The following is an 11494-nucleotide window of genomic DNA, read 5'->3' on the forward strand; positions in this document are numbered from 1 at the left end:
TGTGGGCAGATTTCAGTGGTTGCAGCACCTGGGCTAAATAGTTGCATCCCCCATGCCCTAGAGCATGGCTCAGTAGTTGTGGCACACAGGTTTAGCTGCCCCTCGGCATGTAGGATCTTCCCAGTGAAGTGAACTGAAGTGAAAGTACTGGAGTAGGTAGCCTTTCCCTTCTCCAGGAGATCTTCCCAACCCAGGGATTGAACCCAGCTTTCCCAGATTGCAGGCGGATTCTTTACCAGCTGAGCCACAAGGGAAGTGCAGGATGTTCTCAGACCAGGAATCAAATGTGTGTCTCCTGCATTGGCAAGTGGATTCTTTGCCACTGAACCACCAGGGAAGTCCTAGACCTTTGCTACTTAAAATGTGGTCTTGACCAGCAGCAGCAGCATCACCAGGAAGCTTGTTGGAAATGCAAACTCACAGATCTCACCTCACATCATCTGAGTCAGGATTTGTGGGACTGGTGGTCAAGAATCTGCATTTTAACAATACTGCCAGATCAGTGCTTCTCAAACCATCTATGATGAAAGACACATTTTGTTTGAATTTGTCACTAACCAATCCTTTTGTATTCCTTATGAAAAATGTTTGGCCTCAGTTAAATAGCAGGGAGGGAACACAGCTCCACCCATCAACAGAAAATTGGATTAAAGATTCACTGAGCATGGCCCTGCCCATCAGAACAAGACTCAGTTTCCCCCTCAGTCAGTCTCTCCCATCAGGAAGCTTCCATTAGCCTCTTATCCTTCTCTATCAGAGGGCAGACAGACTGAAAACCACAATCACAGAAAACTAACCAATCTGATCACATGGACCACAGCCTTGTCCAACTCAATGAAACTATGATCCATGCCTTGTAGGGCCACCCAAGACAGACGGGTCATGGTGGAGAGTTCCAACAATTTGTGGTCCACCGGAGAAGGGAATGGAAAACCACTTCAGTATTCTTGCCTTGATAACCCCATGAACAGTATGAAAAGGCAAGAAGATAGGACACTGAAAGATGAACTCCCCAGGTCAGTAGGTACCCAATATGCTACTGGAGATCAGTGGAGAAATAACTCCAGAAAGAATGAAGAGACAGAGCCAAAGGAAAAACAACACCAAGTTGTGGATGTGACTGGTGATGGAAGCAAGGTCTGAAGCTGTAAAGAGCAATATTGCATAGGAACCTAGAATGTTAGGTTCATGAATCAAGGCAAATTGGAAGTGGTCAAACAGGAGATGGCAAGAGTGAATGTCAACATTCTAGGAATCAGCAAACTAAAATGGACTGAGATGGGTGAATTTAACTCAGATGACCATTATATCTACTACTGTGAGCAAGAATCCCTTAGAAGAAATGGAGTAGCCATCATAATCAACAAGAGAGTCTGAAATGCAGTACTTGGATGCAATCTCAAAAACGATAGAATGATCTCTGTTCATTTCCAAGGCAAACCATTCAATATCACAGTAATCCAAGTCTATGCCCCAACCAGTAATGCTGAAGAAGCTGAACAGTTCTATGAAGACCAACAAGACCTTCTAGAGCTAACACCCAAAAAAGATGTCCTTTTCATTATATGGGACTGGAATGCAAAAGTAGGAAGTCAGGAAACATCTGGAGTAACAGGGAAATTTGGCCTTGGAGTACGAAATGAAGCAGGGCAAAGGCTAATAGAGTTTGCCAAGAGAATGCACTGGTCATAGCAAACACCCTCTTCCAACAACACAAGAGAAGACTCCACACATGGATATCACCAGGTGGTCAACACTTCAGTCATACTGATTATATTCTTTGCAGTCAAAGATGGAGAAGCTCTATACAGTCTGCAAAAACAAGACTGGGAGCTGGCTGTGGCTCAGATCATGAACTCTTTAGTGCCAAATTCAGACTTACATTGAAGAAAGTAGGGAAAACCACTAGACCATTCAAGTATGACCTAAATCAAATTCCTTACAATCATACACTGGAAGTGAGAAATTGATTTAAGGGACTAGATCTGATAGACAGAGTGCCTGATGAACTATGGACAGAGGTTCATGACATTGTACAGGAGACAGAGATCAAGAACATCTCCAAGAAAAAGAAATGCAAAAAAAGGAAAATGGCTGTCAGAGGAGGTCTTACAAATAGCTGTGAAAAGAAAAGTGAAAAGCAAAGGAGAAAAGGAAAGATATTCCCATTTGAATGCAGAGTTCCAAAGAATAGCAAGGAGAGATGAAAAAAAGCCTTCCTCGGTGATCAGTGCAAAGAAATAGAGAAAAACAATAGAATGGGAAAGACTAGAGATCTCTTCAAGAAAATTAGTAATACCAAGGGAAGATTTCATGCAAAGATATGCTCAATAAAGGACAGAAATGGTATGGACCTAACAGAAGCAGAAGATATTAAGAAGAGGGGGCAAGAATACACAGAAGAACTATATAAAAAAGATCTTCATGACCCATATAATCATGATGGTGTGCTCACTCACCTAGAGTCAGACATCCTGGAATGTGAAGTCAAGTGGGCCTTAGGAAGCTTCACTCTGAACAAAGCTAGTGGAGGTGATGGAATTCCAGTTGAGCTATTTCAAATCCTAAAAGATCATGCTGTGAAAGTGCTGTACTCAATATGCCAGCAAATTTGGAAACCTCAGCAGTAGCCACAGGACTGAAGGTCAGTTTTCATTCCAATTCCTAAGAAAGGCAATGCCAAAGAATGCTCAAACTACTGCACAATTGCACTCATTTCACATTTTATTAAAATAATGCTCAAAATTCTCCAAGACAGGCTTCAACAATACGTGAACCATGAACTCCCAGATGTTCAAGCTGGATTTAGAAAAGACAGAGGAACCAGAAATCAAATTGCCAATATCTGTTGGATCATCAAAAAAGCAAGTGAGCTTCCAGAAAAACATCTATTTCTGCTTTATTGACTACGCCAAAGCCTTTGACTCTGTGGATCACAACAAACTGTGGAAAATTTTGAAAGAGGTGGGAATACCAGACCACCTGACCTGCCTCTTGAGAAACCTGTATGCAGGTCAGGAAGCAACAGTTAGAACTGGACATGGAACAACAGACTGGTTCCAAATCAGGAAAGGAGTATGTCAAGGCTGTATGTTGTCACCCTGCTTGTTTAACTTATATGCAGAGTACATCATGAGAAAAGCTGTGTTGGATGAAGCACATCTGGAATCAAGATTGCTGGGAGAAATATCAATAACCTCAGATATGCAGATGACACCACCCTTATGGCAGAAAGTGAAGGAGAACTAAAAAGCCTCTTGATGAAAGTGAAAGAGGAGAGTAAAAAAGCTGGCTTAAAGCTCAACATTCAGAAAACTAAGATCATGGCATTTGATCCCATCACTTCATGGGAAATAGATGGGGAAACAGTGGAAACAGTGTTAGACTTTATTTTTGGGGGCTCCAAAAATCACTGCAGATGGTGACTGCAGCCATGAAATTAAAAGACGCTTACTGCTTGGAAGGAAAGTTATGACCAACCTAGACAGCATATTAAAATGCAGAGACATTATTTTGCCAACAAGGGTCCGTCTAGTCAAGGCTATGGTTTTTCCAGTAGTCACGTGTAGATGTGAGAGTTAGACTATAAAGAAAGCTGAGCACCGAAGAATTGATGCTTTTGAACTGTGGTGTTGGAGAAGACTCTTGAGTCCCTTGGACTGCAAGGAGATCCAACCAGTCCATCCTAAAGGAGATCAGTCTTGAATATACATTGGAAGGACTGATTTTGAAGCTGAAATTCCAATACTTTGGCCACGTGATGCAAAGAACTGAGTCATTGGAAAAGACCCTGATGCTGGGCAAGATTGAAGGCAGGAGGAGAAGGGGACAACAGAGGATGAGATGGTTGGATGGCATCACTGACTCAATGGATATGAGTTTGAGTGAACTTCAGGAGTTGGTGATGGACAGGAAGGCCTGGTATGCTGCAGTCCATGGGGTCACAAAGAGTTGGACACGACTAAGCGACTGAACTGAATTCTTTTGTAACATATCATAGACATCAAGACAAATTCAGTAATCATTCCTTGGGCCGTTTCAGCGATATCCTTTGCTATATAACTTTTAAACACTTAGTTCTCAACTTGTTCTGTCAACTTTTTTTTTTTAATTGGAGATTGGTAACAGTTTATTCGTGGGATGGTACCGGTCTGTGGACCACACATTGAGTAACACTTACATAAGCCATAGCTCTCTGGTACACTGGTATTCCTCAGGCCAGAATGATCACTGCTGATGCCTGGAATGCATGCATCTTCCCCACAGAACACCAGTGAGCCTCCTAGAGAATAAAGACATAGATATGAGAGTTAATCAGGAACCACCCCTTCTATTTAATTTGGTCATACAGGTATCAATGCTAAGCACACTTTCAAATAACTCATTTTAGCTGAATCATATCATGCAAAATTTGTTCATGGGTGGATCACCTTCTCATGTTATTACATTAAGATGGTGAGTTACAAAGACTTGCTTTTCAAATAGCATTACTGTTGTGGTTCAAGAAACTCACAGTTGACATGAGCTTGTAGATGTTATAAAGTAAAGTACATTTATTTTTGCATCTCTCTTCCAATAGGGCTGAATTTCTAATTTTCTGCTGAATTGCTGTATTACAGAATTTGGCTAGTCAGATGACATTTGGAGTTCATTGAATTGTAATGGGTGAATAAACACAGGGAGAATGATTCTTTCCTGGACTTGATTTTAGAGTTGTCATTGTCACACAAATTGAGGTGTTTAATAAAAAGTTTGCTTTAATCTTTACTCCCGTTTGGTTATCCTCATCCCATAGCCACATCTCTTAAAATTTCATTAAAATACATTAGGGCTTATTACATCCCTTGTTTATATTAGAGATTCTGTAACAGAAGGTGTCAATGATGTAAACATTATATAAAAGTAAAGGCTTCAGAAATGAAAGCAGTGCTTAATGGAACTGCTTTGCTAGTGGGAAATGAATTCAGATATTATCCAGAACCAGTTCTTACTCTGAGATGCTCCCCACTTACAAAGAGTGTCAAAGAGCCTTTTAGCAACCTTCAAAAAAAAAAAAATCTATGATTGTTTACATGAAAGTGTTTCAAACTCTTCATCTGCTATAAATTGTCTACAGCCAAGTGGGTGCATTAGGATTTATACTGAATCTCTTTATCTGGTAAGATAAAAGAAATGTTTATAATTTCCTTGAAATGTATTTGCTTTCCTCCTGGCTTTAGATAATACCGTTAACCTTCTAAAAGGAGCCATTTATGAAATAGCTGTTTAACCTACAGCACAAACGGTAGCATAAGCCCTTTGGTATTTTCTAAGTCCAAAAATGAATAATTGTGCCTTTTTCAATTATTTGACCTCTTCTGTATGAAGGAGCCTGGCTTGTGAAGTTTATCCAGTTGTTAGGAATAACTGTGGCAAATCATTTTCCATGGTTTCTGTTTGGTTCCTTGAATTCACATGTGATGAAAGGATACCGTAAAGAAACTGCAAACTAAAACCACAATAAGATACTATTTTACACCCACCAGAGGGGCAAATGAAGAAAAAAGCTGACAGTCCCAAGTGTTGGTAAGGATGTGAGGCAAAGAGAACTCTCCCACAAGCTAGTGGTAAGTGTGAGCTGGTACAGCTGCTTTGGAAAACAATTTGATCCTATGCGGTAAAGCATGTGAATACAACTCCGCATTTCTGTCCCCAGGCGTCCACCTTACAGAGATGCTTACATATGGACACTAAGCCACACACCAGAATATTCTCCTTAGTGTGGTTTATTTATTTGTTTTTGGCTATGCTGGCCTTCACTGCTGCACATGGGCTTTCCTGAGTTGCAGCGAGTGGGGGCTACTGTCTAGTTGCGGTCCATGGGTTTCTCATTGTGAAGGCATCTCTTGTTGCAGAGCAGGGCTCACAGGGCAGGCAGGTTAAAGTGTTGTGGCACACAGGATTAGTTGCCCGGAGGTATGTGGAATCTTCCTGGACCAGGGGTCAAACCCATGTCCCCTGCCTTGGCAGGTGGAATCTTAACCACTGGACCACCAGGGAAGTCCTACTGTAGTTTCTAATGGCAAAAATTCCCAACAGGAAACTCAAGTGGCCAGCTACTAGGAGAAGGGATAAATTCATATTGTTACAATTCATCCTGAAATTCATACAATTGCAGCAAAAAAAGGAAAAAAAGAATAAAATATAACTCTATGTGTCAGCATGGATTGAATCTTAAAAGCATAAAATTAGGTAAAAAAGTAAGTTCTAAGAGAATACATACAATACTATTTCATTTGAATAAAGTGAAGTGATGTGCAAAACCAAGCAGTATACATATGAGATAAAATGATTATGAAATGCAAATGGATTCATTAACAGAAAATAAGATAATTATCATCTTTTGGGTAGAGGGAGGAGCAATCAGTGGAGGTGAATCAGTGAGTCAGTGAAATCTGGAAGTACTAGTAATGCTCTATTTCTGAATCGGGGTTGTAGTTACATGGGTGCATTTAAAAAATCACACAAATATGGTCTGTATATAATTTGCAAGCATGAACTTTTCATGACAAAATAAAAGTAAATGAAAAAAAAAAGTTTGTCCTAAAAAAAAAAAATGGAAAAAAAATTTTTCCTAAAAAGAAACTATGAGACCTCTATCTGCCTGATGAGTTCCATTAAGTTAATCGGGCTAACAAACTATCTCCAGTTGGCTTAATAAAGTGTATTTTTCTCTCATGGCTACATGTCCAGTGAGAATCACCAGGGGTCTTTGGTTATTGTGGTGACTGGGGGTGAAAGAGTTTCTGTGTTTCAGAGCCTCTAGGACTACTGCCTGTGGAAAAAAATTATCACCAGATCATCACCAAGGGGAGGAGGGGAAGGAGGAGAAGGAACAGGACAAGTCAAGCACTTCAGATTGCTCCCTGGAAATGGTAGGTCACCTCCACTCACATTTTATTGAACAGGTCAGGCTCTGCTAACATCAAGAGTGTTAGGGAAGTGCAATCTTACTATGTCTCTGGAAAGAGAACCTGAATGTTTGTGAACAGATCTGACAACCAGACTGATTTCTATACAGCCATAGCCAAATGTTGAGTTCACTGCTGCTTCTCGCAAGGTCCAGAAGAATACACATTTCAGCTCATCTGCCATTTCGCCTCTATTAAGGATTCAGTACTTTGAGAAGGCTTCTTTCTTGATGGTCTTGGGAGAGAATCCCTTCTAAAGATAGGATACTTATTTCAAACAAAAGTCATAGCCTTGAAATAAAATCCTCTTTTCAGGATGAAGTTTTGTGGGTCTTCTTGGTATCTGTGGAGGTAGAAGGCAAGGATACTCAGAGTTCTGCTTCCAGAATTGGAAAAAGGCATGTTCGGGTGGCAGTGGCTGCAAATAGGAAACGGCTGGCGGGGATACCAAGAGAAACCCAAGCCTATTTCAAAAAACAGAAACCAGCAGTAGCAAATTCATGGCCAAGATCTGCCCTTCCCTTTGTGTCAGAATGCCAGTGCCTCATATGAATTGGACATGCCTGAATCTGGGCAATCTGGGGGAGTGAGCAATGATATGCCAGCCACCTCACCTGGCAGCCAGCCCTCAGTATCTTGTCCCCAGGAGTAGGGCAGAGGCTGGCTCTTTGCTCTCCAGTCCCATTCCTCATCCCAGATACACTGGGAGACTGTGTCTCCCAACCTCTTTTGCAGTTAGGATTGGGCCATGGGATCTGGGATCTAGAAACTTTAACGCGGTGGACATGACATGATCTACAGACCTGATCATAAACCAGTAACACAATATTCACTTTGTTACTCCCCTTGTTTTGGGCTAAATGCAGAGGAACCACCCTGAAGAGTCAATCAGATGGTAGGAGCCTGGGTCCCCAAATCACCTCATTGAAGACCAGTAAAAACCCAATCAGAAGATGATGTGAGCAAGAAATAAGTCTTTATTTTGTGAAACCAGTGAGATCTGGGGTCTGTTAGTTTTACTTTACCATAAAATAATATAAGGGATCACAGCCCCTTTCTTCATAACAACTGCTGACAAAGGACTCGGCTGGGCTGAACTCAGATAATTATCTATGACAAGTCTGCTTGGCATAAAAGGAGGGATTTATCATCTTTTCTTACTACCCTCAAAATGGATAGACAAACCAGGTTGTGCCCCTGTGCTGGATGATCATTGAGTTGCTGTTATAATTTGAGCACATAAATGCTTCAACTGAATTAAAAAAAAAAATCATGCCACGTAGACTTTCTGATTGTCTTTGACTCTGAACATTGAATTACTTCTTCAAATGATATAAGAGCTGGATATTTTTAGCAGAAGGTGTGATATGACTTAAGAGATGATATAATCCTATAAATATCTGGACAGGCTGCTTTATATGCTTTAGGGTCAATTAGGAACAATAAGCCCATTGGATGGAGGAGGATACAAGATCCAAATGCTATTTTATGTATGTGGAATATGGACACAGAAATGCCCATAGGGAAAAGACTAAAGTCCAGAGTAGATGAGCAGACAAAAATGATGGTCAGGAAGGGAGCTGTCCGGTGAATTGGTTTGTTTTTTGGTTTTTATGCTGTTGTTTTTTTTGGCAGTAAGAAAAGAAGATAAAATGCAGACTGTAGTCACAGTGGTGGGGCCTGTAAGTGACACTTTTGTGCTCATGATGGAGATGTGGTGGCCCAAAGTGGGTTTACTGTTCCTTACAGAAGGAAAAGAATAAGCTTGTACTTAGTCTAGGACACACAGTGACATTGGGGCAACTCTAATGGCTGGTTAACCTCTCAGGAAGTGACACAGCAGCTGAAGCACTTGAAGTGGTTGGGTCTTGTCACATGGGGCCTTGCATGTTTGCTTGCCAAATGCACGTCCAAGCAGCAGCCTGGTCACTGGTCGACTCATGAGTCCAACCTAAATGTTGATTCTATCACGTGTTACAGGTGTCGCCCCGAGTAAATTCTATCACCCTTTGGAGCTACAATGTCCACCCACATCTATAAAATGAGGATTCCATAGACACTTCATGAGATGCAAAGGATAAAACATGTGAAAACGACTACAGTGGTGCCGGGCATGTGACCAGCATTCAGTCATATTCACTCCCTTCACGCTTTCCTCTATTTGATAGTAAGTTGAAATGGCATCCCACTCCAGTACTCTTGCCTGGAAAATCCCATGGACAGAGAAGCCTGGTCGGCTACAGTCCATGGAGTCACAAAGAGTCGAACACGACTGAGTGACGACATGCACACGTCCTTGAGGGAAGGATCATGGCATAGTCATGCTGCATTGCCCCAAGGGCCTGGAATACCGTCTGGAACATTGCAGATGTTTGATAAATGTTTATTAAATGTGCAACAGAAAGGGCTGAGGTGAAACTTTGGAGCTAACTCTTGGACCCTAGTAAATTAACATACTGAGTTTTTTACGAATTTCCCTTAAGATGAGTGTGTTAGGAACACCTTAGTCTCAGCAGCATTTAATAGACACCCAAGTGACTGGGGCTGAAAAGATACAAGCTGACTTCTCTCTCTCATAAAAATCATGTAAAAGGCACTGCAAGGCTGGTGTAGCGACTCCACTGTATGTCCTGGTGGCCTTTGCCCTCTTTGTCCCTGATGGAGCAAAGGGCGTAAGGGGTGGTACACTGCCACTGTCTCTAATGACACACCCAAGAATCTTCGTCTCTCACCTCCTCTTACCAGAAGTTCTTGCTACAACAGTGGCTGGGAATGGAATTTTTATCCCAAGTGTCTGAGTAGCTTCAATTATTTGGAAAGGGAGACTAGATACTAGAAAACAGCCTGAAGTTTCTTCCATGGTCTTTCCTCTATAATAGTTTTTGAAAAATGGAATGATTGCTGGCCTACTATGCTGGGCCATGAGGATGGCAGCCACTTCCCAGTGACGGAGCAGCAAAAGTCTAGAAGCATCCTGACTCCCAGATAAATGAGGAGCCACCAGAGAGACTTCTTGAATTGTCCGTTTATGGGTGAGAAATAAATTGCTTTCTTGAAATCCATATTATTTTGGATCTTTGTAATTCACAACTGAATGTACAGTTGAAATAATGCACAGAGCTGGTGTACAGATGGCTCTCTGTAGCTCTGTGTGACATGAAGGGACTTTTGCCTTCCTTCCCAGGGAGGAGCAAGTGGTCCCTCTCTCTTCTGACTTGGCAGCTACACTGACTGGCAGGAAATCACTCTTCTCTCCACCCAGCTGGGACTTCAGTCTATGAGCTACAATTGAAGTCAGGGGTGAGTTAGTGTACTGTATTGTACCCCAGTACCTCCAGTTTATCTCTTCTCACTTATTGGGTTTGTACTTGTGTTTTATATCAGCAGAACATATTGTACAATACAAAAAAAAAAAAAAATCAAGCCAATCAGAAGTAATCAGATTATAAAACACAGTCATCCTTTCTGTAGGGACTCTCAGTATGTGAAAATGCAGATACATTGAAAGCGCTGCTCTCTTGCTCTCCTAGAAGCTGCACTTTCCGCATGGCCCCTCTGGCCAGCAGACACCACAGGATGAGAGCTGTGCCCAGGCCAGCACCCAGAGCTCAGCCGCCAGCAGTGCCTCCACCACCTGCTGTGGGCTCCCCCACTGCTGCTCCCCAGCAGCCAGGTCTGACGGCCATGCCACTGCAGCCCGCGTGGCTGTGGGTCCTGTGTTCGGCCACACTCTGGGTCATGCTCTGGGTCATCACTGGGGGCTTTGGAGGAGGGGTCACACTCTGGGTCGTCACTGGAGGCTTTGGAGGAGGAAGTTTGCAAGGCCTGCCGTCACTCACCAGGAGCCTCAAGGAACTCAGCTGTCAGAGCAGCAGTAGCAGCATGGCCCATGCTTCTTTCAGGTGAAACTCTTTTTCGCACACATCCAGAACCAGGGGGACCTTAAGCTTTGTGAGGGTTTCATCAGGGTTCTGAAACAATGCAGATTGGTGAACAGACTGGCTAAATCATGAAGTTCCAATTGAAGACATGCAAAATCATCTCTCATGATCATGTTGATTTAACATCAAAAATATAACTGATGGTGAAGACATACAGTGTGAAACCACCTCTTCTCAATTATTAATACCTTTTGTGCTTCAGGATTACAGTAAAAGGGTGTTTTCACTCTATAGAAGTTCATTGAGATGGTATTGAGTTTGGGGCTGGGCAGATGTCTGTGTGGCCTCTTAAACATGTTTTTCTGATGTTATTGGTGTGAATTCATTCAAATAAAGTGATTTTTCTTTAAAAAATGCATCTGTAAGATGAAGCTCATTACAAAATAGTTTGCTGAATACCTATATACTTTAAAATAGTGACATTTTCTTACACATTTATAATACTGTATCCAAATTACTTCAACTTTTTACCTAATTTGTCTGTTACATAAAATGGGATACACAAACTTAAAGACCCATTCTGTGTCTGAATAAAAGAGATGGAATTTTATCAATATAACATTGTTTTCTACTTTGACATTAACAGACTGTATGAATAACTGG

General features: G+C 41.7%; 1 pseudogene; it reads left to right on the plus strand.

The window, feature by feature from the left end:
- The first annotated feature begins 10478 nt into the window (after nucleotides 1-10478).
- Nucleotides 10479-10963, plus strand: LOC122685906 (annotated as a pseudogene).
- Nucleotides 10964-11494: the final 531 nt, after the last annotated feature.

This window comes from Cervus elaphus, chromosome 29 (assembly GCF_910594005.1).
Source record: "Cervus elaphus chromosome 29, mCerEla1.1, whole genome shotgun sequence".
NCBI classification, from domain to species: Eukaryota; Metazoa; Chordata; class Mammalia; order Artiodactyla; family Cervidae; genus Cervus; species Cervus elaphus.